The following is a 12,989-nucleotide window of genomic DNA, read 5'->3' on the forward strand; positions in this document are numbered from 1 at the left end:
CTGGGTTCTTTCCAGGTTTGGCTGGCCCTGGATATGTTGGGGCATCCTTTGGGTATATGCCCAAGAGAGGTATAGCTGGATCCTCAGGCAGTTTTCAATTTTCTGAGGAACCTTTCTGATTTCCAGAATGGTTGTAGCAGTCTGCAACCCCACCAACAATGGAGGAGTGTTCCCCTTTCTCCACATCCTCGCCAGCATTTGCTGTCACCTGAGTTTTTGATCTTAGCCATTCTCACTGGTGTGAGGTGAAATCTCAGGGTTGTTTTTAATTTGCATTTTGATGACTAAAGATGTTGAACATTTTTCTTTAAATTAATTCCTCAGCAATTCTTTTTGTTTAGCTCTGAACCCCATTTTTAATAGTTATTTGTCTCCCTCTAATTTTGAGTTCATTTTTGGATATAAGGCCTCTATCTGTTGTAGGATTGGTACCACTCAATTTTGGTTGCTGCTGTGTCCTTTGCCTTACAGAAGTTTAGTTTTATTCCATTTGTCGATTCTTGATCTTACATAAGCCATTGGTGTTTTGTTCAGGAAATTTTTCCAGTGCCCATGTGAAGATGAAAATTTGATGTCTGGTTTGATGTGGAGGTCCTGATCCACTTGGACTTAAGCTTTGTACAGGGTGATAAGCATGGATCGACCTGCATTCTTCTACATACCTCCAGTTGAACCAGCACCATTTGCTGAAAATGCTCCATTGGATGGATTTGGCTCCTTTGTCAAAAATCAAGTGACCATATGTGTATGGGTCTTTGAGTGTTTCTTAATCATTTATAATATGTGAGAATCACTCATTTTGTTCTGCTGTCTGCTCAGAGTTTAGATATTCTTTATCTAACAGGAAAAAGAAAGATTCTGATTGATTTGGGAAAACACCTTAATTAAATGTTAAACGCTCCATTCATTGGAAGCAAACATATATGACGGGATGTCTTTTGTGAAGCCCAGCTTAAAACCTAAAAAAAAATCATATCATTTCTAGCGTTGTCACGTTCACTGACAAAGCTGAATTAAAACACCAATTAAAATTAGGGAAATGTAATTTGCATCTTTTATTAACAGGAACAATTTATCAACTGACTCATCTTTATTGAGTTTATAGAAAAGTTATCTTTATTCTATGGCTCTTTCTAAAAACCTGCCAGTTCCACGATCAAGCATTATTAGCCCACGTTCCATTGCATAACCGAGCTCCAGAGAGTGTCACGAATTACCACCACAAGTGATTCTTGCCAAAGAAACTGGGGGCAGTTGGACTATATTCTCCTTTAAAATGCTTGCGTCCCTTAAGTGTGAGTGAGGTGGAGCACTGAGGTAATTGAATGGATCACACGTGCTAACACCTTTTTTCATTGTGCCGATCTAGAAATGTCTCACAAGTTTCCCCTCACACCTCTTCTCTTTGTACAGTTTCCGCCCCCTCGTTCTGTGTGGCCTGGGGAAACCTGAGAGGGAGTGAAGTCTCTGGTCCTCTAGCTCAACTTCCTTAACCAGCACAGCTGGTTTTATTTGATTGATGCACCTACGGAAACAAAGACCATGAAAGACTTTCTTTGAAAGAAGTAATCCCAAGTCCAAACAACAGGCTAACTGAGACACTACTAGCTTGCTAGAATGCTCTAGAATTTTTAAACAAAAGCTGAGTGATAGAAGATTACTTTAGAACCCAGGGAAATGATGGCGTGGCAGAGGAGATACAGACACTGGGAGAGCGGCTAGCCTTCCCTCTGCACAGCATAGAGAGCAAGACTGTAGTGATCGTGCAGCCGATAATCGTCGTTTGCTACAGTTATGTTGTACATTAAAAAAAAAGGGCGGTAAATTCATCTAATACAAAGTCAAGAGTGCAGACTGCGGCTTTTAGAATATTCGTGATATGCAACTGTTATGTTATCTCACCCCAAAGGGTTTTATCATGATTTACAAAAACTAATTTACGAAATTTATTTGTACCGTGTTTCTTTTTAAAAAGGGCCTGAGAGTGGCTTCCAGTGAAGGCTGTTAATGAAAGAGTTGAGTGATCAGAACCAAATAACAAGAGTTAATATAGTTTTGAGTCTTTTAGATGTAGAACATAGCACATAGCACCACATCTAATAAGTTGTCAGAAGTAGAACACAAAAACAGCTGCTTTGAGCTTTCTTCTTTCTTTTTCTTCTTTCCTTCCTTCCTTTCTTTCCTCCTCCTTCTCCTATCCTCTTCTTCCTCTTCCTCCTTCCTTCTTCCCTTCTTCCTCCCTTCTCCCTCCTCTTCCTCTTCCTCCTCCTCTTTTCTTCTTGTTGGTTAGCTGGCTGGCTGGCTGGCTGGCTGGCTGGTTGGTTGGTTGAATGAGACAGGTTCTTCTTATGTAGACCAGGCTGGCTGGAACCTAAGATCCGCCTACCTCTGCCTCTGAAGAGCTGGGATTAAAGGTGTGCACCACCATGCCTGGCTGGAATGGTTGTACTAGATACTCCGCTCTAGATAAAATTTCACAACTGGGACTTAACTGACACTGAGCAAATGCAGTTTCACAGTGTATACGATGAAATAATGTGGCACTGTCTGTAATAATCTTCAGTAAAAGCAAAGTATTATTCTGTGAGTCAGTGATAAGGATACAAGACAGCAGAGACATAGTGTCTGGCCTCTCCCTTAAATTTCATTAGTCTGGATACATTTTTGTTTCATTATGGGATTGAATGTGAGGGCTCGGTGTTCTGTAACAGCGATTGGTTGTGTACTGGGAAATCAGTGACAGACTAAAGTAAGGATATTACCATAGTCCACTTGGGTGAACTCATGACGTTTATCAGGTTATTTACTGATACCAAGTCTGACTCAAAGCAGAGATGTCAACAGCATCACCAAAAGCCTGAAGTTCATAAAATCTTGAGCCCTGGAGCTCACTGCCCAGTTGGATGTGGAAGAGGAACTCTTCCAGGAAGCCCAGTTTATCCGAGCCTCTCTGAGGCAGCTTGGCTGCTGTAAGACCAGAATAGGTAGGACGGCTTATCCAAGACCCCAAGCTGCTTCAGGACGGCTTATTGCTTGTACAAGCCCACTTTAGGAACACCCCAAACATCCAAGAGGCAATTTAAAAAGGAAAGATTTATTTTGTTGCCACGGTTTCAGAGGTTTTGGTTCAGGGTCATCTGGCTCTGTTGTTGGTAGACTTTCTTGAGGCAGAGCATCATAGCTCAAGGGCTTTCATTGCTGCCCTCATTGTAGGCAGGAAGTACAGAAAGACCGCCTGGAAGGAGCCATGGCAAGAGAAAACCCTCAAAGGACATGCCTCTGGCTATCTACTTACCTCACCTGAGTGTCACCAGGTTGTTTCTTGGTCTCCCCAAATAGTGCCACCATCTGAGGACCAAGCCATCGTTCATCACAATGTTGGATTTATTTCATGCTCAGACCACAGTGCTTTTTTTTTTTTTTTTTTTTTTTTTTTGGCACAGATGAACCCTGGCCAGTGTTTGCAATCTCTCTTCTATTCGAATACCTCTGATGGAGGGGTTGACTCCACACTGAAGTAACTAATTACCCACTTAATACCCAGAGGAGTATGACAGAAAAATAAACAAAGCACGTGGCAGGTCCACAGTCGGTGATTTTCATCCAAGCTAAGCAGGGGAACTATTTTTTGTGTAGCTTAGACCCAGAGGAAACTGGGCTGGGGCAGGACAAAAGCTTGTAATTATTTTCTTTTGTTTTTGTTTGTTTGTTTCTTCTATTTCCCCCCTTGGTTTTGTTCTTCAGTTTTAACTTCCCAGTTACATTCAAATTTAAATACTAGTTTAACATTTTCTTGTACCAGAGCCTAATAAAGTGAATTTAATTTTCGGTTCAGGCCCCCCCCACTCTTCCAGTCACCAGCAGCCCAAGTGTGAGGGTGGTCTTCAGAACTTAGTCTAATCGACAAGAGAGCCATTCCACCCCGGCATGTGTTGGAGCACATAGGGATGTAGTGCAGAATGAAGACTGTGTTCCCTCTTTATGAGTACCCCTTACCTGATGTGGCCTAACTCAGGTTGCTGTCTGCCAGCCATAAAACCCTGAAGGGGAAAAAGCCGACTGGAGCATTGTGTCCAGGATGAGAAAGTCAATTGTACTGTATCCAGCTTAATAAGAGCTTTGCTGAGTTAAACAGGGGCACCGACAGGTAGAAGACAGTTGTGAGCATGGCTGTGTTCTTCATTGGCTTAGGCTACCACTGATTTGGCAGATGCATTTTTTGCATGGTCAAGATCCCTCATACCTTTGATGGATACATGGAGACCAGGTGACCATGTGAATTCAATCAAATGCCAGATAGGAAGGTCCCATACCATTCAGGATTTCTCCATCAAGGAGACCAAGACAAGAATGAAGGGAAACAGTGAGACCTGCTGTGACAGCTCCCTCCTCTTACCTGGCATTCTGGAAGCCACTCTGTCCAATAAATATACTATTTAAATGACCAGTTAACATTAGACTTCCTATTTTGAAACAGAAAGGCTCTATTTTATGCTTCTTAAAATTTTGTAACTCATTTTCCTTTTACATTGATACATAATAATTGTATATGCTGTATGCATTTGTGGAGCACAACATAGTATTTCTTTTTTAATTTAAGTTTCCTGGATATTTTTATTTACATTTCTTTTTAAAAAAAATTTTATTAGACATATTTCTTTACTTACATTTCAAAATGTTTATTCCTCTTCCAGTTTCCTGTCCATAAGCCCCATTCCTCTCCTCCCTCCCCTATACATCCCCTTTGCCCCCCCCCGTATTCCCCTGCACTGGGGTTCAACCTTAGGGGACCAAGGGCTTCCCTTCCACTGGTGCCCCAACAAAGGTATTCTCTGCCATGTGTGGTTGGAGCCTTGGGTTAGTCCATGTAGTCTTTCGTGAGTGGTTTAGTCCCTAGAGCTCTGGTTGGTTGGCATTGTTGTTCATGGGGGTTGCAAGCTCCTTCAACTCTTTCAATACTTCCTCTAATTCCCCCAAGGGGTTTCTGTTCTCAGTTCAGTGGTTTGCTGCTAGCATTGACCTCCATAAGATGGACGTGCTCTGGATGTGTCTCCGGAGAGATCTATATCCAGTCTTTCAGCATGCATTTTTTTTTTTACTTCATCAATCTTATCTAGTTTTTGGTGGCTGTGTATATATGAGACACATGTGGGACAAATGAATGGCCATTCCTTGAGTCGCTGTCTAAACTTTGCTTCCATATCCCTCCTATGGATATTTTTGTTCCCTTTTAAGAAGGAGGAGCATCCACCATTTTGGATCATCCTCCCTTCTTGAGCTTTCTGTGGTCTGTGGATTGCATCTTGGGTAATTCGAGGCTTTTTGGCTAATATCCACTTATCAATGAGTGCATACCAAGTGTGTTTTTCTGTGATTGAACAACCTCACTCAGGATGATATTTTTCCAGTTCCATCCATTTGCCTAAGTAATTTCAGTCAAGTGTTTTTTGATAGCTGAGTAGTACTCATTGTGTAGATGTACCACATTTTTTTGAATCCATTCTTCTATTGAAGGGCATCTGGTTCTTTCCAGCTTCTGGCTATTAAAATAAGAATGCTATGAAATATGGTGGAGCATGTATCTTGTTATATGTTGGAGCATCTTTTGGTATATACTAAGAGAGGTATAGTTGGGTCCTCAAGGAGTGGAATGTCCAATTTTCTAAGGGAACCTCCAGACTGATTTCCAGAGTGGTTGTACCAGTTTGCAATCCCACAACAACGGAGGAGTGTTCTCTTTCTCCACATCCTTTATAGCATCTGCTATCACCTGAGTGTTTTATCTTAGCTGTTCTGACTGATGTGGGTGAAATTTCAGTTGTTTTTGATTTGCATTTTCCTGATGACTAACAGTGTTGAACATTTCTTTTAGGTGCTTCTCAGCCATTCAGTATTCCTCAGTTGGAGAATTCTTTGTTTAGCTCTTTACTCCTTTTTTTAAAATAGGATTATTTGATTCTCTGGAGTTCTTTGTATATATTAGATATTAGCCCTCTATCATATGTAGTATTGGTAAAGACCTTTTTCCTAATATGTTGGTTGTCATTTGTCCTATTAACAGTGTCCTTTGCCTTACAGAAACTTTGCAATTTTATGGAGGTACACCATTTGCCAATTCTTGATCTTAGAGCATAAATCATTGGTGTTCTGTTCAGGAAATTTTCCTCCTCCTGCCCTATATGTTCAAGGCTCTTCCCCACTTTCTCTTTGATTAGTTTCAGTATATCTGGTTTTATGAGGTGGGTCTTTGATCTACTTGGACTTGGAGCTTTGTCCCAGGAGATAAGAAAGGTCAATTTGCATTCTTCTACATGCTGACCTCCAGTTGAACCAGCACCATTCATGAAAATACTGTCTTTTTTTTCATTGGATGGTTTTAGCTCTTTTGTCAAAGATCAAGTGGACCATAGGTGTGTGGGTTCATTTTCTGGGTCTTCAATTCTGTTCCATTGGTCTACCTACCTGTCTGTGTACCAATACCATACAGTTTTATCACAATTATTCTGTGTGTACAGCTTGGAGGTCAGATGGTGATTCCCCAAAGTTCTTTCATTGTTGGGAATAGTTTTTTGCTATCCTGGATTTTTTGTTATTCCAAATGAATCTGCAAATTGCTCTTTCTAACTATGAAGAATTGAGTTGAATTTTGTGGGATTTTATTGAATATGTATGCTTTTGACAAAATAGTCATTTTACAATATTGATCCTGCCAATCCGTGAGCATGGAATCTTTCCATCTTCTGAGATTTTCTCGATTTCTTTCTTCAGAGACTTGAAGTTCTTGTCATACAGATCTTTCACTTGCTTGGGTTGAGTCACACCAAGGTATTTTTATGTTATTTAGACTATTGTGAAGGGTGTCATTTCCTAATTTCTTTTCTCAGCCTGTTTATCCTTTTGGTAAGAGGAAGGCTACTGTTTTGTTTGAGTTAATTTTATATCCAGCCAATTGCTGAAGTTGTTTATCAGGCTTACTAGTTTTCTGGTGGAACTTTTGGGGTCGCTTACCTATACTATCCTATCTTCTGCAAATAGTCCAGTTTGACTTCTTTCTTTCCAATTTGTATCCCTTTGACCTCTTTTTGTCGTCTAATTGCTGTGGCTAGGACTTCAAGTACAGTAGTATTGAACAGGTAGGGAGAGAGTGGGCAGTCTTGTCTAGTCCCTGATATTCGTGGGATTTAATTTGATGGTGACTACTGGTTTGCTGTATTTTGTTTATACTATGTTTAGGTATGGGCCTTGAATTCATGATCTTTACAGGACTTTTATCATGAAGGGGTGTTGAATGGGACAATTTCTTGAAAATATAGGTTGCAGATGAGTTTCATAAAATTGGTAATTTTGTTCTATTCATTTTGCTTCCTCTATATACAGTTCTATAGATTTGTCTAACCCATAGCACAAATCTTATTTTATGTTTGCAAAGCACTCGCCTCATAGACGGTGATGATTTCTGAATGTTCATGACTGAATATTAAGATTTGGTGCTGTTTCAGGAGGACCTGTGTTCAGTGAATGAGACCAGGCTTGAATGTGCAGAGCAGCTTGTAGTAGATGACGCAAACTTCAAGGGAGAGCACAGAGAATCACGATGACACAGAGAAGCACGTCTTAGGTGACAGCAAGATCAATCGTCCCACTGGATTGGAGTCAGAAAGCAGGGAGTGGATACAGTGCCTTTACCATAACTGGAAGGCACCAACTTATCTCTAAGTAGCATCCAAGATGGCAGGCACATTCAGTGCCACAGTCTTCCTATAAAGCCCCGCCCACTTTAATGGCTTTGTGCATTTATAGTGTGGTGGGGTCTTGTGTGGAGAAAAGTAACCAGGGTCAGTCGTGGTGGCAGTGACTCATGAGGGCAGTGATAAGGTAGCATTGACTCTCTACAGCGTAAAAAATGGGACCCAATTGTGTTCTAGAATAAATATATCCTTCAGCTTCTGTATAGTTCTTCCATATATGTACACCAGAGGCAGTGTTTGACTTTCTAAAATATAATATTTTGTTAGAGCTGTTTTTATCTAATAAGGTATGGGTATTTGGCCTGCATGTTTTTATGTGTTACATGTGTGCCTACCAAAGAAGAGGGTCCAGAGTCCCTTGGGATTGGAGGTTACAGACTGTTTGGAACCACCATGTGCATGCTGGGAAACAAACCCAGGACTTCTGGAAGAACAGCCATTGTTATTACCTGCTGAGCCGCCTCTCCAGCCCCCTTTCCTGCTAAGTTTGTGTCAGTCACACAACTGCCCCATAGCCTCTTCAGATTTCTCATTGTTGGAGGGTGACATCTAGTTTCCTTAAGGACTGTTGTCTCCTTTATGTTGTACAACTGACTGCTTAGCCTCAGACTTCCTATCCAATGAATCCCCTAAGAATTAGCCTTGTGTGTGTGTGTGTGTTATTGTCAGATATACCAGCTTTTGTGCAACTCTTTTATTGAATTATCACATTTGATTGTTCATTCATTATGTATCCCCCTAGAGCCCTATTATATAATTTGATCATCAGTGCTTAAAGAATCGTTCATTCAGTAAATGATACCCTTAAATAAATGCTTTTTACCAAGTTTAAATTGTTTGACTTTTTATGTATCAGTTAATTAGCTAATTTGGCACCGATTTATCCTTGCAACGAATAAAACTTCTTTGTGTAGTTATCTAATTAGAGCAGCAGAAGTTATTATTACTGATGGCCTTAGGCCCACCGAATAAAAGGTCTTACGGGTGCCTTGGCAGGACTATAATTATGATGCTTTAAAATTGTTCTTTTTTTTTGTAGAGGTTAATGATTACCTTGGCTTGGAAACCATCCAGAGACCTGCTAATTGTAATTTTCAGGATATGCTCCTTCTGGATCTGCTTTCAGGATTCTTTGCACTGGGTTTTTTTGAGAGAAGCCTAGTCCTGGAGACTTTTAATCACACCTCAAAAGTCCTTGAAAACATTTATCAGTAATTAGACACATTTTGGCTTTGAGGCGTTTTCAGGGTTTCTCTGCTGTCCTTCCTGGTCTCTTGCTGAAGCCTCACACTTTTTGGGAAGTGGAGGCAGGAGCCCCCAGTTCAGGATCATTTTTAGTCCACCCTCAAAGCACAGCAATTTATCCCAGTAATTAGGACACAACCTGGGCTACACTGGAACCAGGGCCCAAGGTTCATTTAATGCCAACCTCAAAGAAACTAAAAGCAAATCAACACAAACTAAGACTGAATTACAACCTTAGAACATGGACTCCTTTTGTTTTGGCATTAATTCATCATCTACTTTTGGGATTAAATTAAAAACTTTCCTTGTTTCCTAAACAGAGTGTTCAAAACAACTTAGTCCCTGAAAAAAACAAACCAAAGGCGAGCACAGCGAGCAACCAAAAGCAAAAAGCCAACCAACCAAACAAGACCCCCCAAACCCCACCACACAGACTGCAGGATTCTCTCTCTCTGTAAAATGTTTGAGTGAAGTGTTCATTTGTTAGTCATGACAGGATACTCTCCCGGAGAAACCCCACAGTATTGTATAATGAAGATGGATGGTTTACTGGAGAAGAATGTGGCGTGAGAGATTGAGCATGTTGGGGCCAAAAAATAGTTTCCGCCTGTAAAGCGCCCGCTACGGAAGTAAATGGAGCAGCAGCTGAGTCCTTCTGTCCAGGGACCCGCGTAAAGGCTGGGGTTATTGCGCGTAATCTGCACCTTAGTGCTGGGGAGGTGGTCAAATAGAATCCCTGGCTACTGGTCAGGCAGTCCAGCTAATCAATAGTGAACTTTGATTCAGGGACAGCCTGCAGGCCTCAAAAAAATAAAGCAGAGAGTGGTAGTGAAGATGACAGTGTCAACCTCTGGACTCTGCCGTGCACATTTGCACACCACATGTATAATGAAAATGATTAAACGTTGTTTATTGAGTTATAAGTGACATTCAAGTCTGTGTCCAAAGCATTGAGTTTAAATTTAACCAAAATATAGAAGGGCTGTTCTGCCAGCTTTGGGTCTTAAATGAATAAAATAATCAGCATAAGTTCTAAAGAATGAAAATGTCACGTTAAATGATAATATAAGTCTTACTTGATCTTTTCAGTGGGGGACTTGAAGGACCTCTTGGTTTGACAGTTTCTCCAGACGACGAACGTAACGCAGACATAAATGCCACAACATAGAAAGCTCATTCTCAGCTTTAGAAATAAGCAAATTGATCTCAAGATACATTCCACATCAAAAAACACTAACCTGAACACAACAGAAGATCAAGGATCCTGAGAACCCCCCACAATGGATACATCATCAGACCTCCAGCACCTAGGACTGCAGGACATCAATGAGACGGGGAGGTTGAAATGACTGCAAATACCAGGGGACCAAAGGGAGTCTGCTGTCACGATGTTTTCCTAAGTGACACTTCAAGGCAGGACTCAGAGAATGACACTATCAATGAACGTACCAGTGCAGACAGGAAGTCTCCCTTCTAATAGGAAGAACTGTAAGCTTCTAATGACGGCTGAGAGAGGGATAATTATCATTCAGGAAAGAACCCCCTAATTAATTACCCAATACACATAGTCATTCACTGAGATCTCATATATACACAAGAATGAAAACCCACAGCTGATGTGTCATTTTTATTTGCGTGTATATTATTCAGTGTGTGTGTGTGTGTGTGTGTGTGTGTGTGTGTGTGTGTGTGTGTCATACTCAAGAAAAGGTTATCAGTTGAGGGGAGAGGAAGGGCCCTATGGGAGGTGGAGGAATAAAGGGGAGGCGAAGTGATGTAGTTATATTTTAATTAAAAGGGCTAAATAAAACAAAACAAAAGATAGATGGTCAACAGAAAAACTGTAAAACGAAATTCAATACTCCCAAAAAAAGAACCAAAAAGTTCAATGTAAAATAGCCATCTTTCCATAACTCCTCTTGAGCTGTCGCCTGCTGTCTTTGCGTCATACGTCTTTTTTACTGCACAGGTACAAAACCTTGAAACTACAGGTTTCTAAAATAAGTCTTGGGGCCATGGATTACTCACCTTTTTTTTTTTCTGCACTGGATGGAGCTGACTTTTAAGTATAACACAGAGTGAGGAACACCCTGCTTTTATGGATGAAAAAGCTGTGATGTCTTAAATGGTTTTAGGAGGTAAGGTTTGGCCTGGATTTTGCAAATGTATGCTCTTTTCTTCCCCTTTAGCTTGCTCTGTATCGTTACAGGGAGACAGACACAGGGCTGTAAGCTCTGCTTCCTGAGATGTATGCTCTAGGGGACCCTGATGGCGTTTGCTCCTTTTTGAGCATCTCTGACAAGTTCATTTGGTTCTCCATGCCTTAGGTGTTTTGTAACCTAAGATGGGTATCTCAGGGCAGTGAGCTTCTAGAGCACAGCAATAGAATGTTCTAGTGGCGCTTGCGCGCACCCACATGATCGTTTGGAATTGTTAAAACCTCATGATTATTTTTCATAAGGTTCTCATCAGCTCCTTTTCATCATCGAACCCACTATGTTTTAGGGTTTCTAGAAAAACCTAGATTCGTGGAACTTCATTAGAAGAGAGAACCATGTTTTCAGGAGAAAGGTGCGTTGACAAAGAGTTTGTTGAAGACTGATTTACCTCTGCGTAATTCTGGTATGTAAATTGAGAAAAAAGGTTTACGCCATGTTGGAGAGAATGAGAGAATGGTGCATGGAAAATCCCAGTCTTGGCTAATATAAGTTTGATTAGTCTTCTGATCTGAGAGCATTCCCCACACAGTGGAGAAATCTATGTCTTGGGCTGTGCTATTAGTGATCTAGTCTGTGCTGTGTTGTTCGTCTACTGGTCTAAGAACATTCTCCTACACTGTAGTGACTTTGGATATGTTTTCTTTAAAAGTTGTTAGAGTGGATTTAAAAAAAACCTGGGTTTTTAATCATGCTGAGCATAACCCAGCTTCCTAGGCACCCTTCTTCCAGCGGCCAAAGATGGGGTACCTTCCAGTAGCTGACAGGATGGGGCAACTTCCACTGAGAGCTGGGCTCCTTGGCAGCTTATGAGTTTTTCTGAAGGAATGTCCCTGAGGGAGTTAGCGCTGGTGCTTGACAGCTGCTGCTAGTCTTAGAGTTTGACATCAACTGCACTTTTTAGGGTTTGGAGGTTAAAAGGAACTTGTGGGCTGCCTGCTTTCATGGGAAGCTAGAAATAGCCTCACCTTAAAAAAATATTTATGAGACTGTGGCTGTCAAGGAATATACTACATGGGAAAAGTTTCCCGTACGTCAGGCCCTGTGTATACTGTGCACAGCTCTGCTTTGTTGAAAAGTCCATTCAGACTGAGAAGAACATTCGAAGAACAGTATACAGCACTCTATTTTTTTTTTTTTTACACTTGTTTGGATCAAATTTCATGTTTGTTAACATTTCCAAATTTAACATATGAATCCCGGACCTTTCAATATCTCTTTTATTTTTGAGTAAGTATTTTAAGGGGCCTCTAAATTTTTTTTTAAACTAATCATTCCATTGATCGTTTACATCTCAGCGATATCCCACTTCGATTACGATTACCCTCCACCACGCTACCCACCCTCTCTCCTCCCTTCCCTTTGCTCTGTGAGGGTGCTCACCTCCCACCTTCTCCCACACCTGCTCCCGCATCTCCTTGCACTGGGGCATCAAGCCTTCCACTGGGACCCAGGGCCTCTCCTCTGTGATGTCAGACAAGGCTGCTCCTCTGCACACGAGTTATCAGGAGCCATGGATTTGATTCCTCCCTGTGCACTCCTTGGTAGGTGGTCGAGTCCCTGGGGAAGGTGGGTCCGACCAATCATTGTGTTCTTCCTAACTGTGAGATTGCCATCCCCTCTGCTCCTCTAATCCTTCCATAGCTCACCTACCAGGGGCCTGTTCCTTGGGAGGTGGGCCAACAACTGTACCTGAAACATCCTGGGTTTTAGTTTGACTCTTCCTGGCTGATTGGCCGAAATCCCCTGAGGATACTCGTTTGTCTGCTTCTTTCTGTGA

The 12,989-nt window shown here is 41.4% G+C and overlaps 1 protein-coding gene and 1 pseudogene across 1 annotated transcript in view; both read left to right on the forward strand.

The window, feature by feature from the left end:
• The window catches only part of Tbc1d4 (TBC1 domain family member 4), a 187,562-nt gene that overhangs the window by 31,747 nt on the left and 142,826 nt on the right, over positions 1-12,989 (forward strand). The window lies entirely within an intron of this gene.
• Positions 1-12,989, forward strand: part of LOC116913839 — a 36,757-nt pseudogene that overhangs the window by 22,469 nt on the left and 1,299 nt on the right.

Source organism: Rattus rattus, chromosome 12, assembly GCF_011064425.1.
Source record: "Rattus rattus isolate New Zealand chromosome 12, Rrattus_CSIRO_v1, whole genome shotgun sequence".
In the NCBI taxonomy this organism is placed as follows: Eukaryota; Metazoa; Chordata; class Mammalia; order Rodentia; family Muridae; genus Rattus; species Rattus rattus.